The sequence below is a fragment of the Nannospalax galili genome, unplaced genomic scaffold (assembly GCF_000622305.1).
Source record: "Nannospalax galili isolate Female #2095 unplaced genomic scaffold, S.galili_v1.0 scaffold186, whole genome shotgun sequence".
NCBI lineage: Eukaryota > Metazoa > Chordata > Mammalia > Rodentia > Spalacidae > Nannospalax > Nannospalax galili.
The window spans coordinates 8,710,418-8,719,709 of NW_008358774.1; positions in this window are offsets into that span (position 1 = coordinate 8,710,418).

The following is a 9,292-nucleotide window of genomic DNA, read 5'->3' on the forward strand; positions in this document are numbered from 1 at the left end:
AGTTTAAAACCTCAGTCCATACCTGGTTGAGTATGTTTGCCCTCAAAAAGCCTGGTTTTTACTGGGACTAACAAAGGGATAAGATTGCTAGGATGTTTGCAAATACATACAACATATAGTCATGTTATGTGTCTGTCTAAACTTGATCAAGATTCTCTCTCTCTCTCTCTCTCTCTCTCTCTCTCTCTCTCTTGCTCTCAAAACAAAACAGGACCCCACTATTTAGCCCTATTTGACTATGAACTTGCTATGTATACCAGGCTGGTCTTGGACTCACAGGGATGTGCCTGCATCAGTTTCCTGAGTGCTGAGATGAAAGGCATGCATTCTAGGAATGACTTTTAATTAACCCCATAACCAAAGATGTTTTGAGATTGTTTTACTACTGTCTCTGCTTGTTTATATTAAATAAGGATATTAGGCTGTGTGATTCTTTCATACCCTGAGCATATAGCCTTAATCCCTTAATCCCATTCCCAGTGATACTGTTCTCTTATGGAAAGAAGTTCAGAATTCAGTATTTTCACTCACTTGTGGAGTTTTTCTATGACTGCCTTCAAACCTTCAAACTTTATGTGTTAAGAAAACTCCTCTCTGCTGGAACTCTTCTTCCAAGGCATGTCACAGAGAACTCTACTCTTAAAATGGATCTCAAGCAAACAAACTTTCAAAATCAAAACAAACAAATATTTAAAAAAAAAGAAAAAGGAAAAAAAGCTTGGTGTGGTGGTATATGCCTTTAATCCCAGCACTCAGGAGGTAGAAGCAGGCAGATCTCTGTGAGATTGAGGCCAGCCTGGTCTATACAGCAAGTTCCAGGTCAGCTGGGGCTACAGGGACCCTGTCTCAACAAAACAAAACATAAAAAGAGGAAAATGAGAAAAAGGAAGGTAATAAATTATAGGCTGCATTTGGTTTGCCTTCAGATCAATGCCGGTCTCATACAGTGCAAACCTGACCTCGTCAGTAATCTCTGCAGTAGGCATTCCCACTGCCAAGTTATCAGAGGTTTGTATTTCTTCTTATTGTGCCTCAACTGCAGTGGAATGCGTTGCACAGTTGGTATACTTTTGAATGAGACATCCCGGGAGGGCACAAGCCTGGCTGCTCTTGCTCTCTAGGTCATATGGAAGTCTCATGGCTGCTGTCTAGAGAGCAGCAGCCCAGGCTTCCCCCTCTCAGTCCAATGATGCTCCCACCAGTCTGCCCAAGTCTACCTTCAGTTTCCTGAAAGTGAACAAAGCATGGGCCAGCAAGACCATTGAATAAAAAGGGAATGAATCATCTTACTCACATGTTCTCAATGGAGTGGTTCTGTGGATAGAATTACCTCAGATGCAAAATTCCGTAAGAACAGACCTTAAAATTCCTTGGACAGACCTTAAAAGGGAGTCAGAAGAGGCCTGCTGGAGTGGCCTGTTATATTAGGGCTCTGTGTTGTGAACAGACATTCCCCAAGGAAGTCACACATGAACCTCATCACGGAGCCTACATCTCTACACCTACCACATAGAGGGCATAACTACCAAGTCTAGTCTACTAGGCATGAGATAAAATACTGTTCCTCTATCAATATTCTCCTTCCTGAAATTCCACTCTATTTTGGAGTGTGCCTGGAGCTGTATAAAGAAAAGAAGAGGGGAGGAAAGAGTGAAAAATAAGAAACAAAAACTCAGACTGTGCTTCTCCCACTTTGGCTCCCTAAGGGCTAGACACCAGGCCAGGAAAATAAGGGTGTTAAACAGGCTATGCAATTATAGTTTTAAAAATATACTTTATTATTTTTATTTTATGTGTATCAGTGTATTGCTACATGTATGTAAGTGTACCCATATCCTGAAATGTCCAAAGAAGTTAGAAGAGGGTGTTGGATCCCATGGAAATGGAGTTAGGACAGTTGTTAGTTGCCATTATCGGTGCTGGGTACTAAACCTGGGTCCTCTGCAAGAGCAGCCAGTGCTCTTAACTGCTAAATCATATCTCCAAACCCAGTATTAAAGTTTTAATAACAACTGCAATGGACTTTAGAATAGTTTTTTAAATTCAGAAATTAAGTGCCAAGCTATGGGATCTTGCAAGATTGTTATAATAATGGAAAAAGAAGAGTGACTGGAGAAAGCGTCCATTTATGAGTAGCTATAATGATAAAGTCATTTTATAACTGTAATATATCATGTTCAAACTGTCCCATACCAACATATGTATTCATCCTTCCTATTTAGAAGGAGGGAAGGCTGGGTTGGATGACTTAGAGCCCATACTGTGTGGTTTTCTTGAATATTTGAAAAATCATCTCATTCAGTTTTTAAAAATTAAATAATAACAAACTATCATAATAATTCTGGAGTTATTCTTAAATGCTCCTTATTTAAGATGGCATGATTGAAAATAAGTGATTGTTGATAATTCATCTTTAAAATGTAACTGCAGGCCTGGAGAGATGGATTAGCAGTTAAGAGCACTGGCTGCTTTTCCAGAGGACCTGAATTTGATTCCCAGGACTCACATGGTGGCTAACAACTGTTTGTAATTCCAGTTCCAGGGAATACAACGTTCACTTCTGGCCTCCATGGACATTTCACACATATGGTGCACTTACATACACGCAGACAAAACAATCATACACATAAAGACAAATGAATAAAAATATTAAAATGTAACGGCTTAATTTCTGGGTCAGTGTTCAGATGTGATGTTCATACACTGAAAAACACTTGTGTCAAAATGTGGGCAAGGAATTATCAGAAAGGATTCTCTTCTGAGAAGCACAGAAGCCCTTGAGATACCCTTACATTGGTTATTTAGTGTCTGGATCATGAGGAAGCTTGGGGTGTTCAGGAGAAGCTAGAGGAGTGCATCAAGGTCATGCATGGTGACTCACAGTGATAGATACTTTATAAAGTAAATTAATACTGTATCTATGCAAACATTTCAGCATTTAGCAGTTGCATGGGTGGAGCTATTATACATCATCTAAAGACCACCCCTGTCAAGCTACTAGAGCTCGTAGTTTTACTTGCATTATTTCTGAAATCCTGTTGAAATGCCCCAGTCCCCAAGATATGTGGATGATAGAAGCATATGTGTACTGATTAGTTTTTATTGCCTATACAACCTAGAGTCACCTGGGGAGAAGGAAACACAATTGAAGAATTGCCTTGACAGAGGCATTTACTTTAAAAATATTTTTATTGCCGGGTGTGGTGGCATATACCTTTAATCTCAGCACTTGGGAAGCAGAGGCAGGCAGTTCTTTGTGAGTTCCAGGCCAGCTTGATCTACATAGTGAGTTCCAGGACAGCTGGGGCTACAAGGAGACCCTGTCTCAAAAAAAGACAAAAAATATTTTTATTGTTTTAAAAATATTTTATTTATTATTTTTAAATTTATGTGCATGAGTGTATTGCCTGCATGTAAGTATATCTGTGTGGTGCAATGGCCAGGGAGGTCAGAAGAGGGCGTTGGATGCCTGGGAACTGGAGTTATGAATGGTTGTTAGCTGTCATGTAGGTGCTAGGAATTGAACCCAGGTCCTCTGGAAGAAAAGCCAGTGCTCTTAACCACTGAGCCATCTCTCCAACCCCTTTCATTGTTTTTTGAGAATTTCATACAGTCTATTTTGATATTCCAACCCCTTCCTCCATTTCCTCTCAGATCCATCCCATTTTCCTGCCCCTAATTTCCCTCTCTCCCTCCCCCCCAATATATATTAAAGCCTATCAAGTCCAATTTGTGTTCCCTAAATACTCTTAGGTGTTGATCATCCTTTGGAGACTGGTCAACTTACCCTGCATCACACCCTTAAAGAAAACTGACTGTCCCTCCCCCAGTAACTATCAATTGCCAATAGTTCCTTAGTCAGGGCTGAAGTTTCACCCCCAACTTCCCCCTCTACACTGAGATTTTTGTCTGGCTTGGGCCTGTACAAGTCTTGTGCATATTGTCACAACTACTGTGGGTTCGTATGTTCAACAGTCCTGTTGTGGACAGATAGAGCTGTTTTCTTGTACTCATTTGCTACCTCTGGCTCTTTCTGCCTCCCCTTCTATGACACTCCCTGAGCCTGTGAGGGAGAGGTCTGATATACATGTCTCATTTATGGCAGAGCACTCCACAGTCTCCTTATTTCTGTATGTTGACAGTTATATGTCTGTGTGTTGATTACCATCTGCTACAAATAGAAGCTCTTTTGATGATAGTTGAGAGATGCATGAATCTATGGGTATAAGAAGTCATTAGGAATTGGTTTAATACATCTACTTAGCAGAATAATAGTAGTGTGCTATCCCCTAGGCCCTATGACCTTTCTAGCCACATGTTCCTAAGCCTGCTATCAGGGCATTACATACATGATGGACTTACATGCAGGCAAAATAATCATACACATAAAATAAAGATAATATTAAAATCTATCATATCAGTGTCAGGTATGGGCTCCATCTTGTGAAGTAGATCTTAAATCCAATCAGAAAATAGTTGGTTACTCCTATAACATTCACGCCACTATTGCACCAGTGAGCTTATCTTGTCAGGCCAGTTATTGTTGTAGTGCATAGGGCTCACAACTGGGTAAATTGATGATTACTTTTCTCCTATGGTAACATGCATAGCACCTTACAGTGCTATTAAAGCTAGCAAGTAGAAATGGAGTTTTGAGGTCAACATTGTCATGATTTCTCTATGTTGTACAACTCATGTAGGTAGGGTCTTCAGTAGTAGGGTCTTATGATCAAGTCTGGCTTGTAATCAAGAGCAATAGCAGTAGCCAGTATTGAGGGTCTATGGAACCCCCCAATCTACAAATCCAAAATGCAGATCTCATTCCTGGCATTGATTCTATTTCCTATGTGCTATCTAGTAGGGGCTTTGTCCCCCCAGTCTAGGATATCTCCATTTAGCGTCTCTTTATATGTGTATGTAAAAATGCTCTAGGAAGCTTCTACAGTAGTAGGTTTCTATATGACTATTTTAAAAGGCTTTTAGTGTTATCTTTCTCATACTACCCCTCTACCCTGCCCTCCCATTCCTCACCCCATTTAATCCTTAATAGGCTTCCTATTTCATTATTAACCTTTCCCTTTCTATATCACTACATTTTATCTCCCCTCCCATGCCCTATGTCCCCCATCTCCCTATGGCCCCTTACTGGTTCCCTGAATTGATTTTTGAATTGAAACATACACATTTAAAGATTCAGAGTTAGCATCCATATATGAGACAAAACATGTGGCATTTGTTTTTCTGGGTCTGGGTTACCTAATTCAGGATGATTGTTTACAGCTCCATTCATTTACCTGCAAATTTCATAATTTTAAAATATATATTTTTATTTATTTAATGCATATGAGTGTATTGCCCACATATAAGTGCACCTGTGTCTTGCAGTACCCACAGAGGCAGAAGAGGGCACTGGATCCACTGGAACTGGAGTTATGGGTGGTTGTGAGCTGCCATATGGGTGTTAGAAATCAAACCCAGGTCCTCTGCAAGAGGACCTTAATTGCTGAGTCATCTCTCCAGGCCCCCATTCTGGTTTTATTACTATGGCTCCATAGTATAATATGAAATCAGGCATGATGATGCTTCCAGCTCTTCTTTTACTGCTCAAGATTCGGGATTGGCTATCTTGTATTTTTCCATTTCCATATGAAATTTGAAATTATATTTTTCCAATCTTAGTGAAAAATTGTGTTGAAGTTTTGATGGGTATTGCATTGAATCTGTAAATTGCTTTCATAGTCACGGATCAGTAGGATCAATATTGTGCAAAGATGAGTTTTCTTGATTGTTAATTGGTATAGGAGAGCCCATCCTACTGTGGGTAGTTCCATTCCTAAACAGGTGGTCCTGGTATGTTTGAGAAAACTAGCTGAGCAAGCCAGAGAGAGAAAGTCAGTAAGCAATGTTCCCCTAAGGTTTCCACTTCAGTTCAGTCCTCCAGGTTTCTGCCTTGAGGTCCTGCCCTGACTTTCCACAGTGATTGTCATAGTTAGCTTCAGCTGTCCACTTGACACAAACCTGGAGTCATTTGGGAAGGAGAAATCTCAATGGAGAAATTTCCTAGACCAGATTGGCCTGTGACCATGCCTGTGAGGAACTTTCTTAATTGCTAATTGATGTAAAAGAGCCCAGCCCACTGTGGGCAAAGCCATTCCTAAGCAGGTGGGCCTGGGCTGTAGAGTAAAGGTTAATGAACCATGAACCAGGTTACAAACTCCTAAGCAGCATTCCTCCTTGGTTTCTGCTTTAAGCTCCAGCCTTGAGTTCCTGCCCTGGTGCCCCTCAATGACAGACTATAACTTGTTAGATGAAATAAACCCTTTGCTCCCAAGTTGCTTTTGGTCAGTGTTTTTATCACAGCAACTGTGAAGCACACTAGAGATGGGCTATTACTTAGAAATGTAAGCAGAAATAAACTCTTCCTCCCCAAAGTTGCTTTTAGTGAGATTTAAAAAAAAATATCACAGCAACAGAAAAGAAATTAGAATATGGAATCATGTTGATTGAAAAACCACAGAAGAGAATCACACAGTCCAACACACACACACACGCATACACACACACACACACACACACACACACACACACACACAGAGGAGGAGACCAAAGGAGTAAGAGATATTCTTTTTCTCAATAAATACAGAAAATTCTTAGTCCTAGAAAGAGCTGTCAGGGAGAATGCTGGAAGGAATATAGTAAAATCAATCCTAGAGAATGTATCACCTGGATTAAAGAAAGGTTATGCATCAAATAAGTGCCTACCAACACAGAAAGATAAGTGTCATGTATTCTTTCTTATTAGTGGAAGCTAAAATAAGTAGAATAGAAATTCCTAGAGATTGGAAAGGGTTCTGGGGATGTGTCAAAAAGGAGGTTCGATTTTATGAGTGTGTGTTTTGTACTTCTGTAGGAATATCACAATAGTGAACCTCAACAATACACACAATCTATACATGTTAATAAAAACATTGAAGTGTCTACCAAGAGCATAAAAAACTATGGGAAAAAAGGCCCTAATCTCAGATAAGCAGGAAATGAAAATCACAGCTTCTTCCAGGAAAAAAAAATGATGATTGAATTCCTCTTCATTCTACTGGGTCTTAGAAGTCAATAAAGAAATAGTTTCAGACTGGGGATCTGGCTCAGTGGGCAAAAGCATTTGCTGTGCAAGCATGAGGAACTGAGCTGAATCCCCAGCACCTATGTAAAAAGCTGAGCATGGATGTGCATGTCTTTAACCCTCGTGTTGGGAAGAAGAGACAGGCAGATCCTGAGAGCTCACTGGTCAGCTCAACCCTAACAGTGGGCTTCCGGTTCAGTGTGAGATCTGGTCTCAAGGCAATAATGCTGACAGTGATAGAAAAAAACACCCAACATCCTGTTCTGACCTCCATGTGTATACATACAGATGCATGCACCTGCAGACCCAAGTGCATGCACCACATACATTCAAGAAACACACACACACACACACACAATTTAAAATACTTTCAAAATTCTGAGGGATTTCTTTTTGAATGAAAATTCTAACCCTAGTTAAAATTATAATTACAATTGAAACATTATAAATACTTCATAAATAATTAAGGAACAAATATAATTGTAATATTTTACCTATTATAATAGAGAATAGATTGGTACATCTAGGCCAAACTAATCTAAAGGAGGATAGTGAGGAAATACTCAGAAAGGAGAAGCTGTGCTGTGACCAGATGATGAGGCTCTGGCTTTCCTGGAAAGGCCCAATCTTGGCCCCTGTGGACAGTCAGGGACAATAGGAGGGAGCAGCCCTGTATGTATTCATGAGACTGACTTACCATGGCAAAACAGATGTTTGATATCATTCTGAAGGGACTTTTAAATTCTAATATGTTGTGTTTTTCGTAGTAGTATGGTGTTTGAGTGGAAAGGGGGATACAGGAAAAAGTCTTGGTTTGCAAATGTTTCTGTTTCTTGAATTCAACAGTCAACATCCTATATCTCCAGGGTTCAAAATAAATTCTTTTCCACAACTTATCACACTCAAATGACACAAAATTAGCATGCATTATATCTGCAATCATGTCTGATAACCACCTTGATGTTTAAGAATTCGTGAGGAACTATATTCACTTGCTGTGAGCACACACAATCTTATACAAACTCATTAAATATTTCTGGATCTATAGGAAAGACAAATTTATTTAGCAAACATTTACTGACTAATCATTATGTTACAGATACAGTGGACAGTCCCATTGGAGGCATACAGATAAACAAGGAAGAGCTTCCTTTTGAAGAAACAAATATGCATAACAGATCATTAGAGTGGAGAAAGTAACACAGAAGACAGGCTAAGCAACGTGGTTCCCAAAGCATGGTCTGCTACATAAGAATCTATATGGAATCACTTTCATCTTAAACCTTAGAACATAAGAGGCTTGACAAGGTATTGATAAATACATGAGCTATTGTTGCTACATACAATTTCCAAACATGATCGCACTGTAATAGACAGCCCATAGAGAAGAGTTAAGTGCATGTTGTCATCACAACAAATATTAGGGTGGATAAATGGATTTGAATGTGCTAGACTGGTGGGAAAGAGGCTCAATGGAAGCCAATGATCAAATGGTATAATATGTCATGATCACAGTTTTGCTTTATGTGTGGACCAAGCTTGCCCTAATCATAAAGTCATAGTTTATCTCACTGACACTTCTTTGAGCCTTAGCAGAACATCTTGTACAACAAAGGTAGCATTTTTAATATACAAGTATGGATGAATATATTGTCAGATTAAAAACTTGCACCACTATGAGATAATTTGAATTTTATTTATACTTTACATTAGGACAATTGTTTTGTTCTTTTGAAATAATGTATGTAAAAATATTGTGCTCCTAAAAACTCTAAGCAAAAGCAATTTGACTGTAGTGATTGGACATCTTTGTCCTTGGTGAGAGGGCAAATATTACTCTCTTACTCAAAGGATGTGAATATTCATTCCAATACTAGTAAATATGTGAATAGATGTTGTGATTTATGATGTTATTTGTTTTGTCATTGCCAAAAATTGAGTTGATTCCTTAATTAATATATGTATCCCTTGAATTTACTGTTTATGACTCTATAATTGCACTTTGTGGCTGACATATATGAATAACATTGTACTTTCATGGAGCATCTATGTTTTCTTAGTCAAATAGTTAAATTTACATATTTTATTTATTTATGTTTTTATTTAATGTGTATGAGTGTATTGCCTGCATGTAGTAAGTGCACCTGTGGCATGCAATGCCCGTGGAGGACA